The sequence below is a fragment of the Gorilla gorilla genome, chromosome 2 (genome assembly GCF_029281585.2).
Source record: "Gorilla gorilla gorilla isolate KB3781 chromosome 2, NHGRI_mGorGor1-v2.1_pri, whole genome shotgun sequence".
In the NCBI taxonomy this organism is placed as follows: domain Eukaryota; kingdom Metazoa; phylum Chordata; class Mammalia; order Primates; family Hominidae; genus Gorilla; species Gorilla gorilla.
This window is the reverse complement of record NC_086017.1, coordinates 70,697,057-70,717,614: the sequence shown is the minus strand read 5'-3', so window position 1 is coordinate 70,717,614 and position 20,558 is coordinate 70,697,057. Positions and strand designations below refer to the sequence as shown.

Sequence of the window (20,558 nt, the reverse complement as noted above, 5' to 3'; positions counted from 1 at the left end):
CTCATGATAAGGATAGCCTTCCCTGTGGAACTGAAACTCCAAGGCCTTAGCTACCTTCCACCTCCTGCATCTCTCTCCACAGTAGGAGTGCCGTGTCCCTACATTAGAATACTTGAAGGCCGTTAACTAAAGGCTTCCTTTCCCTAGACAGAGCTTAAATGGCCACTGCCAACATCTCTTTGTAGCTTTTCTTTGTATATTTTTCTACAACTGACCACTTTTTCTACCCATAAACATGTTAATATTCTCTATCAGTTGAAAGTCAAGTCCTACTGACCTGTTTTTTTTTCCTTGTTTGTTTAAATACCTCTGTATTGATCCATTATGCATATAACAGAGCAATATTAGTTTTCTCATTTCTGAGTTCTGTGGGCATGCACTTTACTGTTGCTCATACATGCTGAAAATAGTAGGTGACAGAATTGAGGAGCAAGGTGAATTTATATGTCAGACCAAGAAGGAAAATGGAAGCTAAGGTAAGTCAACAGATTGTGTTGTGCACTATGGTGGATTATTTCTAGGTACCCACAATATTTATTGCAAGTCTTTATAAGGAAAAATTAAAAATCAAATCAAAGTACTTAATTTGTTCTTTTGTCAGAATCCACACTAAATGGTAAAGCAGGGTATTGAGGGCCCCTTGGGAACCGAGAAAAAGAGCTCAAGAACAGACATTCCTCTTCGTTGGTGTCAGACATGAATATTTGAAGTCATGTCAATTCCTATAAAGGGAGAAGTTGGATGAGACAACTTGCAGTGATGGTGGCCCTTGCTTAAACTCTGGCTCCCTATTATTTATCTTGGCACTTCTGGGGTAGCTGTGGAGTCTAGAAAGCATGTCTTCTTTTTAGTGAACTATCTTCCATCTTTGTAAGAGTGGTCCCTTGGGCCTTAGAAACATGTTTGGCTACTACATGGCTCCGTGGCAAAAGTTGTTTGAATTAGAGTTAGACACCGAATCCAAGCGTGCCCCACCTCCCACCCCAAGGTCTCACTTTCTGAAATTTGGAATTCAGAGATATGCAGTCATTCCTTGCATGTGGCTAGAACTATCACAGGTAAACCTGAGACCTGTGGACAACCATATTTCCCTATGAGAATTGAGAAGCAGAGAAAGAAGGGGGCTGTATTCCTTGAGTTCCTGCCCACCTTCTGGTTCCTGGCACTGGGGGGAACTGGCTGCATCTTTGCCTCTGAGTCCTTGAGACACTCTTGGGCCCTTCTAATGATGCCCCTTCAATTTTAACCTAGCCTGATTTGGTTTCTGTTACTTAGAACTGAAGAGACTTACTAATACATTCTGTATTTCAAGCCAATAACACATGAATAATTGTCCTCAAAAATTAGAATTGATCTTCCACAGGGGGTTAGGAGATTTGGGTGAAATAGGTATTATCTTTAATTTAAGTGTGTTAGGGGTATTTCAAAATCTTCATTAAATTTTCCAAATCCTTCCTGTTGTGTTGCCAGAATCTTTCCTTAGATAAGAGACCAATCTGAGGTTGGTTCCTTGGGATTTGGTTAAGCTGGGAAATCCCTTCAAAATGACAGAAGCCAGGCTGTACTACAGTATTAAAAGGCCAAAGACTGAAACATTCTAAAATGTAGATAATTAAGTTTCTCAGAAGCCTCCTCTTCCACTCCCCTGCTATCCCACTCTGCTCCTCAAACTCACGGATATTCAAAGGTATTTGAAGCTGAAATGGGCCTTTGAGTTGTTACTTGGTATTTTCATGCATGTCCTGAGATTACAGCCTGGAGCTTCGCTTTGAGAATAATAGTCAGAAACAGCTATTTGATTGTGTCTTTAGACTCCTAAGTAAGTTAACAGGGGAGTTAATATCGGTATGAAACAGTTTAGCTAAAATGTATCACCATATCCTTATTGAAGACCGTTTACTACTCATTCAGAAACAACATGTTACAAAGAGAGTATATTGTCAATGAATCCCACTCATGAATTGATTGGAAAATATAATTTATTCCTAGATAAAAAGGGAGCTCTGATTGTATGAGAAAGGGCTTCTTGAGGCTTTCTGATTCTTATTGGTTGTTTCAAAATGTGGAATTTAATAAGCCACAAACAACTAGGAAGAGAATAGGGAGTGACAGGCATAGAGCGGTAAGTGTAATATACAGCAAGAGAGGGGAATCTATCAAGCAGGAACACTTTCTTGGTAGAGAGAGAAAGCATTGCCTTGTAAAATGGGATAGCTTTGAAGGAATTTCAAGTCTTTATTTTTGGCCATTCAACTGTAGACTAGGGTTTCACAGGACTCATGTTAGGTTTAGAGGTTATGAAATACTGTTTTCCAAATGGAAATATATGGCTTGCAATCTCAAAGAAAAAGAAAACGGAGGGAAAGGAATGCTTCTGGCCAAGGCATCAATAGTCCTGTTATTCTGAGATGTGTAATGATCACCCACAGGCAGTAGCTCATTCTGCTGCCTTTCCAACCTTCTTATGTTTTTATTTAAAAACCTTCAATTCCATTCAGTTATGTCATAACAAGCTATGTCTTGGTGAGCACACAGGTTTGTCATTGAGAAAGGTCATGTAAGACATGACTTATAAGCTACCTCTACTGTGCTCTGCTTTTCTCCACCTTTGGGAATCTCTGTTTTAGTTAGGAGAGACTAAGTTATGCTGCAGTAACAAATGAGTCCCCAGATCACAGTGGCCTATCACAAAGAAAGGTTTAGTTCTTGCTAATGGTACATGCCCAGCAAAAGTTGTCAGGGGGCTCTGCTTATTGTAGTCATTCAGATAGACCCAGGCTGAGGGAGCCACTAACATCCTCTAGTTACCCCAGAGCATGTAAACTTTTTGGGGGAGAAAGATTGGAGAATTAAACATAGTTTTTTCTTTGACTTAAGAAATGAAACATGTTACTTTTTCTCATGCCCCACTAAGTAGAGCTAGTCACATGATCCTGCCCACTCATAAGAGGCTGAGATGTGCAGGAGTCTCTATGCTTGGGGCTAAAGGAGAACTGGATGAAACAAGTAGTATCTGTAATAATATCTGCCATAGTTAAACCTTCTGAAGACTTTGTTCCTGCATAAAGGCTGCCCTGATCAATTCAGCTCACAGCCATAACATCTTCTTTTGAAGATCTGTTAACACTTGTGTGTACCATTCATTTGGCCCTTAGCCTTCACTGTCTTTGATATGTAAATGTCTACTTATGCATGTATGTGAATATGAATACATATTTGCATCTTTGTGATGTCTCCTATATTTGCTTATGAGTACATTGAAAACAGACAAGCTATATTTTTTGCATTACCCATAGTGCTTTCCATATTCAGTTAGTGTGTAACAAATGTAGTTTATGGGTAAACCTGTGTTCAAAGGGCAGGAAATAGATAATAAGCAAATTTGCTAATTTTATTTAATTTATTCCACAAATGCATAGCAGCTTCCTTATGGGAGTGGGTGTTCATAACAAATTAATTAAGAGTCCTCACAACCTTCCTCTGGTCATTAAAAAGACTATTGTAGGCTCATGTTGCTGAGGGTCATGCATACTTCGTGATCGAATACGTTCAATTTCCTGGCTTCTGCTCATGTAAGAGGAAAAGAAAAGGAGGCAAACTGAAGAGAAGGGACTCAATAGTTGAGGCAAACAATTTCAACAGTCAATGGGGAAAGAAAAGAGGAAAAATCACAGGAACCCAGTTATTCATCAAGCATGGGAAGGGAGACTGCAATAATGGATGACTTGGTGCTTGTGTGCAAGAATCACAGCCTGGATGGTAAGATAATTATATCTCCTGATAATTGTGAGAGAGAGCACTAAATATGAAAAGCAGCTTGTTTCATTTGTAGACTTGCCCATAGGCAAAGCTGGAAAAACCCTCTGGGTTAGTTACCTATTGCTGCATAACAAATTATGCCAAAACTCAACTGCTTAAAACTGCAGTAAACATTTACTATCTCATGTTATTTTGGTGAGTTAGGAATATGGGACAGGCTTAGTAGAGTGGTTCTGGCCCTAGTCATCTGAAGGCTTGACTGGGGCTGTAAGATCCACTTCTAAGGTACCACATGCCTGGCAGCTTGATGGAGATTATTGGTGGGAGGCCTCAGTTCCTCCCCATGTGGGCCTCTCCACTGGCTGCTTGAGTAACTTCATAGAATGGTGACTGGCTTCCTCCAGAGACAGCCACTCAAGAGAGAGAACAGGGGGAAAGCTTTAAGGACTCATGGCGCTTCTGACCTAGCCGCAGAAGTCATACATTTCTGCAACATCTTATTGCTTACACAGGTCAGCCCTCTTCCACATGGAAAATGACTTCACAAGTGTGAATACCAAGAGGCAAAACTTTAGGGGCTGGGTAGCACATCCTCTACACTTTTTGTGGAAGGAGACTCAGATTAAAAATAAGTATCAAGTACATTCCTTCCAGAGAAAATAAAGAGAAGAAGTTATAGAGAGAGGAACCCTCAGTGTATTTGTGGCAGGAGTTTGGAGCCTTTGGGAACAGATGACAGGCATCTCTGATTCAGGGCCTCCATCTGAGCAGACTTCTTTCCTACTCGTTGAATGCTTCCCCGAGTCACTTCTTAGCTACCGCTAGAACAGGAGGATTTTGACCATTTAAAAAAAATCTACAATTGTGTGCGAAAGAAATCTTATCTCCCTCTAAGTAAACCCCATCTATGGAAAACTTAACTGTCTGGTCTACATATTCTACTTCTCTAAGTAGCAGTGGAGCTACTTAAGAAGAAATAGATGTTTCTCAAGTGTTAACCCTGAAAAGATGTTGTGCCCTCTCTTTGCTTCAGCCTTGTCACAGCCCTCCATTTAGGGAAAAATGAGAATAAGCATGTCTGTCTCACAGGGAGTCATGAGCCTTAAGTAGCATAACAGATATGAAACGCCTAGCACAGAGCCCAAGACAGAGCTGGGGCCTAATACAAACTGGGTCTTGTCTCCATAGAGAGTCTCTTGATATAGACTCTCTTCATACTAAGAGGAATGAAATACATACAAACGATTAAAATGAAAATTCAGACTCTTATAAGTCTGAATTTAATTACATAATCTTAAAATAAACTGAATTTTACTAGGCATGTCTAACAAATCACTACTTTTATCTAAATAAGTAGTTCATTTTTTTTCCCAACAGATATTCCTGCAACAATGGACATGTCTGATACATGTGCTGACCAGTACAGTGGCCAGTGGCCTCATATGGCTGTTGAGGACTTGAAATGGGGCTAATGGGACTGAGAAAATAAATTTTATTTAATTTTACCTTATTTAAATTTAAATAGCCACATATAATTAGTGGCTACCACATTCAACAGCATAGGCTAAAATGCCAAATACCTATGATTTTTTTCAACATCAGACAGAAATGGGAGAATTTTTTAGTTTTTTGGTCAACACATGCATTCCCTCTTATGTACCTTATTTATTTATTTTGGGGGATTCTTATTTGAGCAGTTGGTTGGTTGCTATTGAGAAATTTTCTCAAAGCCAACAGATAGATTTATTCCCTATTTTATTTTATTATGATTTATTTCTATTTTATTGTGAACTAAGGCAATTCAGAAGCTGAGCAGTGTCTCTGTGGTTGTGGATATGAAGAGCTTTGCAGTTAGAAGACAGTTGGATTCTTACATGCATCTGCCCTTTATTCTCATTTCCTTAGAGTTAATTGAATCTTTTAGGGTTTTGATGTATTTTCAAAGGGTGTTTTCTAAGTTGTATTAATAAGTGTCATTATACTTGTGGGCTATACACTGGGTTCCTAAGAGTGTCCACTAATATCCCCTGAAACAATGTTAAAAATGATATGCGAGTTGCTGAAGATGATTTACCTTATCACGCTCTTGAATAGGTTCTTTTGATAGCTTTAGAACGAAATTCAAACTACTGAGAGGTTCAAGTCTTTCAAGTCAGGACAACTTAGGCTCCAACCTCATCTGCCACCCCTCCTTGCCAATACAGAGCCCTGTTCCAGAATATGCCACACCATCCACCTTCTTCCTGAATCTCTGGCTTTACCAATGCAGTTTCTTCTACTGGCTTCTCCTTTTCTTGGTGAAGGTATTCATCCCAAATCTCAGCCCTTCTGTGAGGCCTCCTCACCCTTCTGCAATGAGAGACAGCACAATGAAGTGTTTAAAACCATGGACTCTAAAGTTGGACCTCCTGTGTTAAAATTCCAGCTCCACCACTTACTGATGGTAACTTTAGGCTGGTTTCTTCACCTGCCTGTACCTCAGCTTCTTCATCTGCAAGATGGTATGAATCATGGGTCTGTCTCTGCTATGGTTTGGCTGTGTCCCCACCCAAATCTCATCTTGAATTGTACCTACGATAATCCCCACATGTCATGGGAGGGACCCAGTGGGTAGGAGGTAATTGAATCATGGGGGCAGGTTTTTCCCATGCTGTTCTCGTGATTAAGTCTCATGAGATCTGATGGTTTTATAAAGGGCAATTCTTCTGCACATGCTCTCTTGCCTGCCACCATATGAGATGTACCTTTGCTCCTCCTTCACCTTCTGCCATGATTATGAGGTCTTCTCAGCCATGTGGAACTGTGAGTCCATTAAACCTCTTTTTCTTTATAAATTATCCCATCTCGCGTATTTCTTCATAGCAGTATGAAAATGGACTAATACAGTCTCATAGGCTTGTTGTGAAGGGAAATGAGACAAGTACTCAATAGATGTCAGCTGTAATTATTATTCTGTACTCCCTTATTCATACTTTTACTCATACTTTTATAATGATGATGTTAATACCTTTATTATGTTCTTTGCATTATTGTTGAATGTACATGTTTCTGTCCTCCACTTCCATTATGAGCTGTTATAAACAGAGGATAATATCTATTTCACTATTGTAACCTCAATACCTCACCCAGGGACCATCAAAGAGGAGGCGCTGTATGCATATTTTTAACAAATGAAAGAAAATATGAGTGCATTAATTTATTCCACTAACGAGCACCCATCAAGTGTTTAGTAAACCTCGGATTGATGAATGAGAAGGTGATAAGGCATACTTTAATACCTAGTTTCTTAAACCCTTTCTTTTCTGTGATATTTAATGCATAATGGTTTATTAGTCTTCTATTACTGTCATAACAAACTATGATGAATTTAGTGACTTAAAACAACACACATTTATTATCTGGCGGTCAGAAGCCCGATACATGTCTCACTGGGCTAAAATCGAGGTATCAGCAGTGCTGTGTTTCTTACTGGAGACTGCAGAAAAACCAGCTTCCAAACTCGTTCAGGTTATTGACAGAATTTGGTTCTTTGTGGTTGTAGGACTGAAGTCCCTATTTTCTTTCTTTCTGTTAGGCAGGGCTCCACCCTTAGCTCCCTCAGGCCTCTTTCTGGTCCTCACACAGAGCCTCCTACATTTTAGAACCATCAGTGATTCATCTTATCTTTTTCCTTCTTGCGTTTGGAATCTGACTTTCCCTCTGCAGCATAGCTCCTGCATCCTCTTCTGCTTTCTCACTCTGACTGATTCTTCCACCTTCCACTTATGGTTTTACAACCTCATGTGACTAGGGTAGACATACCCAGATAATTCAAGATAACCTTCCTATGTTAAAGTCGGTTGACTAGTAACCTTGATACATCTGCTAAGTCTCTTCATGGCAGCACCTAATCTAGTGTTTAATTGGATAACCAGGGACAGGAATCTTTTTTTGTTTCTTTTTTTTTTTTGAGAGGGAGTTTCACTGTGTCGCCCAAGCTGGAGTGCAATGGTGCAGTCTTGGCTCACTGCAACCTCTGCCTCCTGGGTTCAAGCAATTCTCCTGCCTCAGCCTCCCAAGTAGCTGGGATTACAGGCACTCACCACCATGCCTGGCTAAGTTTTGTATTTTTAGTAGAGACAGGGGGTTTCACCATATTGGCCAGACTGGTCTTCAACTTCTGACCTCAAGTGACCCACCTGCCTCAGCCTCCCAAAGTGCTGGGATTACAGGCGTGAGCCACCATGCCTGGCCCAGGGATGGGAATCCTGCAGGGACATCTTTAGAAGTCTGCCTATTGCAGTGGTCAATTCATGACTGTGTTTAAGCTGTTTGAAAAATCCATCATATTTTGGCTGGGTGCAATGGCCCGTGACTGTAATCCCAAGCACTTTGGGAGGCCTAGGCAAGAGAATTCCTTGAGGCCAGGAGTTTGAGACCAGCCTGGGCAACAAATCGAGACCCCATCTCTATTAAAAAAATACAAAAATTAGCTGGGCATGGTGGTGCAAACCTATAGTCCTAGGTAGTAGGGATGATCACTTGAGCCCAGGAGTTCAAGGCTGCAGTGAGCTATGATCTCACTGCCGCACTCCAGCCTGGGCAATAGAACAAGACCCTGTCTCAAAAAACAAAAACAAAAACAAAAACAAAACTCCATATTTTTATTTACCTTTCATCTCTATGAGGGCAGGGATTATATCTGTTTTATTTACCAAGTTATATTCAGCCCAATGCTTATCTCATGGTAGATATTCTATAAGCATTTGTTAGACACATTGAAATTCCTAGACCCAGATATTTGGGTTTGTTTTTGTTTTAATCATTTTATTCTAGGTTATCAAAGTGATCAAACCGGCCTTTTTTTTTTTTTTTTTTTGAGACCGAGTCTTGCTCTGTTGCCCAGTGCAGTGGCATGATCTCAGCTCACTGCAAGCTCCGCCTCCCGGGTTCACGCCATTCTCCTGCCTCAGCCCCCCTAGTAGCTGGGACTACAAAAACTAGCTTTTTTAAATAAAGATTATATTTATTTTGGTTCTTACTTTGTTTTCTGGCCTCCTATAACTTTGAGTTTACTGCTTGATCCCTTACCTTTTCTTAAATTTTAGTGTCATTTCACTTTTTTCTCCTAAAAAAACTGGGCTGGACCTCTTTTGGAACTTTGAGTCCTTTTGCAGTGAATTCAAGGGGAACATGAGAGACTAGACTATCAATATCCTATGATGATGATGATAGCAATGATGGTGATGTTTTGGCCAGTGTGGGCTGCTGGTTCTCAGTCGGAGGCGATTTTGCAGGTGACATTTGGCAATGTCAGGAGACATTTTTGGTTGTCATGGCTACTGGAGAGGTTACTACTGGCATCTAGCGGGATAGAGGCCAGGGATGCTGCTCAACACCCTACAATGCATAGGACAGCCCTCCATAACAAAGAATTCTGTAGTCCAAAATATCACTAGTGCCCAGGCTAAGAAACCCTGAAGTAGGCTAACTGCTGTAATGAGCTTCATCAAAACCCAGTAGCTTAACTGAAAAAAAAAAAAGATATATGTATATATATCTCATATATCATATATATCGTATACGATATTATATATCATATCACATATGATATGATATATATGATATATCGTATATGATATATCATATATGATATGATATATATGATATATCGTATATATCATATATGATATATCGTATATATCATATATGATATATCGTATATATCATATATGATATATCGTATATATCATATATGATATATCGTATATATCATATATGATATATCGTATATATCATATATGATATATCGTATACATTGTGTATGCTATATCATCGTATATATCATATATGATATATCGTATATGATATGATATATCGTATATATTGTATATGCTATATCATCGTATATATCATATATGATATATCATATATGATATATCATCGTATATATCGTATATGATATATCGTATATGATATAACATATATATCGTATATGATATATCGTATATGATATATCATATATATCGTATACTATATATAGTATATATCGTATATGATATATATGATATATCATATATAGTATATGATATATCATATATGATATGATATATCATGTATATCATAAATCAGATCATATGATATATATGTATATAGATGATATATACATATATATACACATATGACATATATGTATATATGATATCTGATATATATGATATATATCATATATAACATGTATATATGCTATATATCATATATAACATGTATATATGCTATATATATCATATATAACATGTATATATGCTATATATATCATATATAACATGTATATATGATATATATATCATATATAACATGTATATATGCTATATATCATATATAACATGTATATATGCTATATATCATATAACATGTATATATGATATATATCATATATAATATGTATATATGATATATATCATATATAATATATATCATATATATCATATATATCATATATGATATATATGATATATAATATATATCATATATGATATATATGATATATATGATATATATCATATATGATATATATGATATATCTGACGTATATATGATATATCATATACACATATGATATATACCATATGTATATATGTATATACCATATGTATATACCATATGATATACATATGATATACATATGTATATACAGATATACATATGTATATGTATCAGATATATCATATATATATCATATATCAGATATATCATATATATCAGATATATCATATATATATCATATATCAGATATATCATATATGTATCATATATCAGATATATCATATATGTATCATATATCAGATATATCATATATGTATCATATATCAGATATATCATATATGTATCATATATCAGATATATCATATATATCATATATCAGATATATCAGATATATCATATATCAGATATATCATATATATATCATATATCAGATATATCATATATGTATCTTTTTTTTTTGAGATGTAGTCTCACTTCTTCACCAGGCTGGAGTGCAATAGCACAATCTCAGCTCACTGCAACCTCCGCCTCCCAGGTTCAAGCAATTCTCCTACCTCAGTCTCCCCAGTAGTTGGGATTACAGGCACGTGCCACCACACCTGGCTAACTTTTTGTAGTTTTAGTAGAGACAGGGTTTCACCATGTTGGCCAGGCTGGTCTTGAGCTCCTGACCTCAAGTGATCCACCCACCTCAGCTTCCCAAAGGGCTGGAATTACAGGCATGAGCCACCGTGCTCGGCAAAAAAAAAAAAATCATATTCAGAATCCACTGCAAATGTTTCTGAAGGGTGGCTCTCCTAGGAGGTTCTTAGGTAGGATCCAGGTTCTTTCCATCCTGTAGCTCTAAATTCTTTAACAAGTAGCCTTCAGGGTGCCTGAGAAGGGAAAAGGAGAGTGAGGAGTAGAGTCTAGAGGATTTCTGTAGGCCCATCCAGGAAAGGGTGTACATCACTTCTGCCACATTCCATTGATCGGAACTCAGTCATTTGGACCCACCTAACTCCACTGAAGCTTGGAAATGCGGTCTACCTGTGCACATGGGTGAATACTAATAATCTATGCTAGAAAAACTGACAACAGCAGCAAAACAATATTAATACCATTAACATCTAACATTTATTAAGCTCTTCTGTGCACGCATAGTAATTTACCTGATATAGCTGAGACTCAAAAAGGTTGAATACCTTGCCTAAGTTTATGAAGAGGTCTGTGAGGAGCCCAGAGATGAACACAGGTCTGCTTCGTTCCAAAAAACGTGCTTAACCACTATTCTATACTCCTATTGGGATAGGAATTGAAGACTGCTCTTAGTGGAGCTTTATTTTTATGAAATAGAAACAAAACCTGTAAATACTGCAAATGCAGAATGTTCTAGACTTCCAGAACCGCTAAAACGATTCTTCCTAAAGAGCTGCTGAAATCCTTTTTAGGGAATATCAACATACAGATTGCATTCCAAGTTTTTGTCTGGATCACAGATGAATAGACAGGGAGAGATGAATGTCCTGGGGGAACACTATCATGGTGCTTTTTAAATCATCCTGTTGCACTTAGGCATTGCAGCCTGTGATTATATATATTTCAAATAAGTTTTCTGTAGTCCAGAGGGATTGCTAGCCAAGGTAATGAGCACTGCTAGGAATCTTGACAGCAAACTGTAAATGGTCTCAATGCCACAGACTTTCAAGAAACTGGGACCTTCTCGAAGTGAATGGCTATTTCTGTCCTATTTAAGTAATTCATTCTCATCTGTCTCCGATTAGTGGTGAGCCTTGTGTCATATGTGATAGTTATAATAAGGCACTTACCAAAACTTCCTTTTAAGGGTGGAAGGCATTTTGGGTTTGATTGTCATGGACCAAGGTAGAAGAAAGAAGCCCTCACTTCATAAAAGGCCACACTGGTAGACAAAGCAATATGAAGGGGTGTAATATGTGAACAGAGTTCAGAATCTTCCTTTAGAATGAAAGTGCAGCGGTTTCCTGGAATGTTTTAATCGAGTTTTCAGGGTCTGAAAGCTGACCATACATGTGATGGTTCTGAATGCTGCTGCCTTCATTATCGGCCTCTGCTTTGACCATGTTATAGCACACAATTCTTAATGAGTTATCTATTTTGTGCCATTGAAATGGGAACTTCTAATTTTACTGCTTAAAAGTGTGTTTTTCTTTTTAGTAAAATCAAGCCTGTTCTTTTTTCCTGTCTCCTTCTCTGTGGAATACTGCCTTTCTCTATTCATTTGCTTACAACAGAATCTGCACTATCATACTGCTTAGATCTTTAAGTACTCATTAAGTGTTCATTGCATACACACCATGTGTCAAGCACTGTGCTAGGCACTGGGCTGGAGTAGTGACCAAGACAAACATGGACCTACCTGATCATAAGGAAGTCGTGTGCTCAGGTGAGCACTAGTACTTTTTGCCACAAATAACAAAACAATAACACCCATAGTAATACTACCTAACAATTGTTAAGCTCTTACAGGCTAGTGATCCAGTTGATTTATTTTTCCTTTTAAGAGATGGAATCTTAAAAAGCCCAGGCTGGAGTGTAGAGGCATGATTATGGCTCACTACAGCCTTGAACTCCCGGGCTAAGTTGATCCTCCTGCCTCAGCCTCCCAAGTAACCAGAACTACAGGCATACATCACCATATCCACCTATTTTTTCATTTTTTGTAGAGATGGAGTCTCGCTTTGTTGCCCAGGCTGGTCTTGAACTCCTCGCCTGAAGTGATCCTCCCACTTTGGCATCCCAAAGTTGGGATTACAGGCATAAGCCACCAGGCCCAGGACCAGTTGTGTTTATATTCTGTCTCAGATGTTGATGGGCAGAACAATAAAGAACTCTTGATAACATTTATTGCATGCTAACTCTGTGGCAAGCACTGGGATGAAAGCTTTCCATGTATTATCTAATTTAATCCTCACAAACGCTTATTGAAAAGCTTTTGTCATTATCCCCATTTTAAAGATGAGGAAACTAAGGCTTATAGGGATTAGAGGGATTATATCACCTCACACAGCTGATAAGTAGTGAAGCTGGGCTGTCAAATGCTCTCTGATACCTTAGCTTGTGCTCTAAACTCAGTTGTACAAAATCATGGAACATGATAGGGAGGACACTGATTTTCCTTTGATGTCTAAGTAAAATAGTAAAAGGTATACCCCAGCCATTAAACCACTCTGAGTAACTTTTTTCTATTCTTATTATTTTACCATGAATCTGTTTTTCATACATGCCCTTGAACTATTAGAATCCCCCCTCCCAAGATGGCATCCACACAATGGTAAATTACACCTGGCCATTTATTGTATGTATGTTCAGGCTTGTTACACATCAGAAAGAGACAGACATGATCCTTGCCTTTATGGATCTTACAGTGTAAAGGAGAAGAGAGTCAATCAATCACAAGTGTGATGAGTATTATAAAAAAGGAAGCAGAGTGCTATGGCAAGTATATCACATTGGGAAGGTAACCTGGTTTTGGAGTGGGGCATGGTTGAGGATAATCTCCATGTGGAGTGAAGTATAATCTCAGAAGCCAAGTATGAGTAGGCATTAGACCAGTGAAGAGGAAGTCCAGGATGTTACATGGTTTTGAGGTCTGAGAGAGTACAATAGGGTCCACGCACTGAAGAAGATGGCAGGTGGGAGCATAGAGAAGGCAGAGTGTGGTGGGAGATAAAGACAGTGAGGCAGGCAGGGGTGGACAATGAAGGCCTAGTGGATTGTGACAAGGTTTTAGGATCTTATCATGGAAGCAGTAGTGAGCCACTGAAGATCTCTGGGCAGAGTGGGAACAGGAAATATTTGGATCTTTAAAAGATCACTTTGAAGACTATATTTCCAGGGGTCATTTCTGTGGTTCATTACTTAAAGGAGTTTTCCCAAGTGTGTAGAGCACTGGAAACCACAGGAAGATATGCAATGTTCTCTCCCGAGCACGAAGCTCGTTCTTGGTGTTGCTTCACTGCAACTGCCATTTGCCATTGATTATTGTTTTTTTCTTCCTTTGGGGAGATTAAGAGGAAGAGGACACAGTCTGAGTGATCTTCATTTTTAAAAAAATCTCTTTGGCTGCAGTATGCAAAAGGAGTTAAACTGAGGAAAACTGGAAGCCTTGCAGTAGGGTTATTGCCATTCTGCTATTCTGAGATTTGGTGAATCAACCCCCTTTCCCCCCCAGATCTGTGCCTTTTGCAATTTTGAAGACATTTGTCAGGGCTTACCCCACCTCTGTCTAGCAAGAAGCAACTTTATCTGCCTCGAATGCATTACTATTTTGGTTGATGGCCTCTGAACGTTTTCCATCACAGTCTTCTGCCTCTCCTCCATATTCTTTGCTAAATAACGTGTTGGGAATGGTCTCCTTGTCCTCCACATCAAATACTTTAACAGAAACACCATCATAATTACAACTTAATTTCTCTCATTCAAACAGAGGTGATGCATCTTCTCCCCAAAATAAAAGCCTCCTTAAGCTTACACTCTCACACTCCATAACATGGGTGTTTACAAGGTTCTTTGCTTTTCTTGCTTGTTGTTACGTCTTTTGAATTGGATTCACCCTCATTCTAACTCATTCATCTTGTCAGTCTTAAATTAAGAGTTCCTTAGGGCTGGAGAGAGGGAAACATATATCCTTCTAGGCTGTGGAAAGTACACTACAGAACACTAGAACTCTAAGGGAGTGCCACAGGGATACAACAATGAATGCAGTTTTGTAGTTACTCTTGAATGTACTCTTGGCCCATAACACATGGAAGATGATGTTAAGATAGTATGTGAGTTCTGAATGCTTTCAGCTGCCTGTAACAGAAAATTAAAGTGATAGTGCTGAAATCACAGGGATATTTATCACTATGAGAAAACAGGAGGTAGAGGATCCTAGGGTTAGTTTGGCAACTCAGTGATATCATAAAGGACCCAGTGTCTTTCATACTCAGGCTCTTTCCTCTTTTGGCTATTGCCTCCTGGTCACAAGATGGCTTCTACAGCTCTAAGCACAAAGCGTTAACATGACAGCATCTAAAACAGGAAAGAAGAGGCATATGAAGAAAAGGCTTTCTCCTCTTGCAACTATGACTTTTTACCAAAGGTGAAAAATCTTTCATGAGTCCCCCAATGTGTGTCCACTCATTGGTTAGATGTAGGTCACATGCCTACTACTGAATACCAATCAATGGCAAAAGAACACAGCATTGCCATGATTGGGTTAGACCAGTCATTATTCATTATCTAAGGCTAAGCACATGCTGCCTGTCAGAATTTGGGTTTTGTTATCAGAGAAGAAGGAGAATACATTTTGTCACATTTGCATTAAGAACAGAAAACCATAACACTTCTAAATGGTGTTCTAAGAGGAATACCATAGTAGGAAATTTCAGAGATGAGGAAATGAAAGCAAATGAGATGACTGACTCCCTAGTTCCCTGGCACAAAAGAGAACTTGAGTAATTCCCTGAACCTCCCTAGATAGGAAGAGGCACTTAGCCATGTCTGCTCACCACAGATACTTGTGTATGGCAGGCATTGGTTGTTCCCTTCCTAAGATCCACTTTCCATCCATTCTTTCCTAACAGAAATCTGATTTTGTTTGGAGCAGCAATGCTCAGCTCATATCCAGCTTCCCACACTCTCTTACAGTTAGGAAAGACGGTATGACCCATTTGTGGCTGGGCAGATGTATGTGGAAGTCACTGGATGGAACTTTCTGGAAAGCTTTTAGAAAGGGACTGACTTGGCTGGCATCCTCTTTCCCCTTTGCCTTTCCCCCTCTTCTTGCCTAGGGAGAGTGTGTCAAACTTGGGGATCCAGCAGCCATCTATGACAATGAAAGTGAAAGCCTCACTGAAGGACAGCAGACAAAAAAAAAAATAGAAGTAGCCTGGGGCATTCATGACACCATGAGATACCAGCTCAGTGTCAGATTATACCTTCAGACATCTTGTTGAATGAAAAACAAAACAAAACACGCACACATGCATATCCAGAAAAGAAAGCTTTCTGTGTTTAAATCACTGTTGGGCTGTTGGTTAGCTAGATTGCAATTAATGCAGCTGAAAGCAATTCCAAGTGATACACCTTCCAAACCTAAAAACACTGAATAAGACAGTGAAGATGCATGTAAGTATTACTAAGTGCCAAAGGAAATATAAGAAGCTTTGTATGAGAAAAGTTAGGGAAAGAGAGGAAGTGAAAAATACAATTGGTCTGATGTGGCCATGAAATGTCCTGGTGTTGGAACACTTTGAGCTTACTCTATCAGTGTTACCATATGCTTGTGGGATATGATACCCAGGTGGCCAGATGATTTGGAGGAACCACAACCCAAGAAGTTTATATTCTAGTCCCACTGGTGAATCTGAACATTTACACTTCCTTCAACCTGGGTATTATGTTTTAGGTATTTGGATATTATGCTTACTTTTGTTTGGTGTTTACGGTTTTTCACAGTAAGGTAATCAGGACTCAAATTAAGTTTTACATGAAGACATCTTTGCAGTGTTACTAAGGACACCAAAGGGACTATGTTTAACAAATCTTGGGAAAAATCAGGTGTTTTTCTGTATGTGGAACATTTAAATACATTGCAGTTGAATGTTAATGCAAAAAAATAAGGCTTTATTGTTGGTGATTACACTGCAAAGAAATAGAGTACTTATGTTTCTTTCAGGATTTGCAGTTTTACTAACTAGTGGATCATTAGATAAAAGATGAAATGAAGCAGAGATCACAACTGCCATTAAGTCAGCTGGCACTTTATCTTAAAGGCAGAATTGCACTAAAATACACCAGATATCCTCAAATACAAAGGTGAGTTTTGCTTCCTCCTGAATTTATTATCCCTCAGAAGAGACGACCTTGCTTTATATTTGGGTCCTTTCAAGTACTGCTTTAGGAAGTCACAGTGGGCTGAAGTGGCTTCACCCAAGGTTTGTTTTGGGTGCTCGTGAAGGTCATCTGCTAGGATCCATAAAAGAGGAGCAGGGAAATTGAACAGAGTTAGTCATGATTCCAGGGGCTATGACTTCACAATTCCAACTATTGGATGTTGTTCCTTACAGCGATTTTGAAAATCTATTTAAAAAGCAATACAAGAGACAAATACATCATAGACATCAAAATATATACCTGTTCAAAGAAATGTTTTTATTTAGAAGAAAAAGCTGCTAATATTATATAAATAGCTACTTGTGCCTTTAGAGACAACTTTCAGAAACACCATCATACATGATTCAAGGAGTGTCCTGTCTTGAACCAAGGGAAGAAAACTCAGTTGGAGTTTTGTGGAAAACTCTGGAAAACTCAGTTGGAGGGCTAAAAAGGAGGCTCTTATATGGTGGAGATGCTCACATCAGAATTTGAATAAAGCATGTGTTGAGATGCTCACATAAGAATTTGAGTAAAGTGCATGTTTTTAAGTATCCAATTAAATTAATGAAATAAAAAGTATAGGTAGATATTTAACTATGTGTTTCATATCCCTGTATGTTTATATGTATAAGCTGGCCATTCTGCCTTTTGAAATTTGTTTAATATTTTTACTGAAAAAATGGAATATTTCTTTTTTTAAAAAAAATCTTGATTTTTAGGGGATAGGGTCTCACTATGCTGCTTAGGCTTGTCTCAAACTCCTGGTTTCAAGCAGCCTTCCCACTTTGGCCTCCCAAAGTACTGAGATTACAGTGGAATATTTCTTTTTTTCAAGACTGCCTTATATTTGGCATTACTAACTACTCTTTTCAGTTTATTCACACTATATCCTTTCTTGATACATTAAATTTTAATATAATATACAAAGTTTTAAGTGCCTAAAAGAGTTCTAGAGCGAGTGATGGAATGACATATGGCAGCTCATGAAAAAATATTACATACTTCATAAAGAGACATGCAGTTAGGTACCAGACTGATGAAGACAGTTGTTCATCTTTGGATTTGGGTTTGGGTTTAATACTTGCATTTGGGTTTTTATTTGGGTTTAATATTTGTATTAGTCAGGGTTCTCCAGAGAAACAGAATCAGTAGGATGTGTGTATCCATATGTATAGAAAGAGATTTATTATGAGAAGTTGGCTCTTGTGACTATGGAGGCTGACAAGTCCCCAGATCTGGCATTGGCAAGCTAGGGACCCAGGAGACCCAATGGTGTAGTTTCTGTCCGATGGTCAACAGGCTTGAGACCCAGGAAGAGCCAGTGTTTCAGTTAGAGTCCAAAGGCAGGACACAATCAGTGTCCCAGCTGAAGACTATCAGGTAAGAGGAGTTTCCTCTTTCTTGCATGAGGGTCAGCTTTTTTTTGTCCTAATCAAGCCTTCAGCTGATTGGATGAAGTCCACACACATTAGGGAGGGCAATTGCTTTACTGCATCTGTTGATTTAAATATTAAAAGTGTGTCCAAAGCACCCTCACAGCCATACTCGGAATAAAGTTCGACCAAATATCTGGGCACCTCATGGCCCAGTCAAGTTGATACATAAAATTAATCATCGTGACACTTACAGAAATGTGGACTTTGCTTTTTTTCTTTTTTCAGGATTTATATCAAGGCTACTTTCAAAAAATATGTATAAAATATTACAAGCTTAACTATACCATAGAAAGACTCAGTACTGGCTTGTTTTATTTTGATTTTTTAAATTGAACTTGTAAGGCGATTCTTGAGGGAACTTCCCTGAATATAATAATCTGTCTATATTGTTGATAGACTGCGTTAATGGGGTCTATGTGACATGATACAGTTCTGTAGGGCTGGCATCTTTTGTTTTTTGAGAAAGACTTTATGACATAAATGAGTGATCTTAAATATAATTGAGTTGCACCTTGTGTGCATTGAACTTTTGCCAATTTAATCACACAGAATTGGCCAAAAAAGTGAGAGTAGGAAGTACTGATGTAAATAATATAGGTCATTCTGTTAGACATTCCCCTCAATGAATATATGCCTCTTAGAAAATGTGAGATGGGCGCTGGGAGTCATTCTCTTTTTAGAGATCAGATCAGAATCAATCAATTGATTGACTCCATTAAATGACTCCAATCAATTTTTCATTCTCATGCTCTGAAAGAATTTACTTATCTTCCAAAGTAAAAACCTCACTTACTCTGTTGGATCGGACCTAATTATTTTCATGGTTTCATTTAGATATTTGGCTTTATTTTTGAAATCATAACAATTTTATATATATATATATATATATTTCATTTTTGTATTAACAAAAGTCCTGTAGGGAAATGACAATTTTATTCTCTTTGGGTTGAGAGGTAGATGTCCCATTGTTCAGTCTGTTCCTATGGAAAGAATTGACAACAATCCTAAATGGTATAATCACACATCTACGTTGGTACACGGAAGGGCCAAAAGCCAAATAGTATTCCTTGTCAAATTTCTTTGCTTTCATTCTCATTCTCTCTGTCTCTCCCTCTCTCCCTTCTCTTCCCTTTCTTCCCAGTCTCTTAGCAAATATCTACTTCTCGTTCTTCCCTTATATAAAAGGTTAACATGTGAAAATCTAGTTATAATTACATGGTTTTCCCTTTCAGGAGATGGTTTTGCAACTAATGATAAAAATATTCAGTCTCCATGGATAACTATAGTAAATATATTTGAAAAGGAATGTATTTTCTGAAATAGAGGCTCATAATGTTATATCCAAATTTATAACTGATTACCTATTCCTTTGGTTTCAAATCTATGTTTGTCCCTAGTTTTCAATTTCAATTTTAAAGTGTTTAGTAACTTCTCAAGTATGTAGACACGGAATTGGGTGGTATTTGGGAGTAACATCTACTTAAGGTCAGCTTGATGAGCTTTCTTGGAAAAAAAATCCATTATATACAAAATTTTAACTCATAACAATAAAAAATAGCTACCAGTTTGAACGCTTACCACCTGCTAGACATTGTGTATATTTTACAAAGATTACCTCATTTCATCTTTATAGCAATATGGTGAGGTAAGTGTCTATATTCTCATTTTTCAGACAAGGAAATCAAAGCTCAGGAAAGTTAAATGACTTACTCTAGGTTGTATTCAAATGAAGTGCCAGAGGCTGGATTTGAACCCATATCTGTCTGACTCCAAAGCCTGGACCTCCAATTTTCTGAAAACACTGAGTTGAAATCTTCAGGGGTTGAAGGGTGGCCATCTTTGAAGTGTTTGGCATGGGTTGAAAGAATGTGCTGTAACTCTAGTCATCATCTTGCAAAGTGATAAAACCTACAGCTGAGATCTGAGACCTGGAGCCATGACATTCCAAAAGTCTAA

The 20,558-nt window shown here is 38.1% G+C and overlaps 1 protein-coding gene and 1 non-coding gene across 10 annotated transcripts in view; both read left to right on the top strand.

The window, feature by feature from the left end:
- FHIT (fragile histidine triad diadenosine triphosphatase) overlaps nucleotides 1–20,558 on the top strand; it is a 1,510,123-nt gene that overhangs the window by 387,137 nt on the left and 1,102,428 nt on the right. The window lies entirely within an intron of this gene.
- Nucleotides 14,125–14,341, top strand: LOC115934268 (small nucleolar RNA U3). Its single transcript, XR_004070078.2, has one exon. It is a non-coding gene; the product is annotated as a small nucleolar RNA U3 (small nucleolar RNA).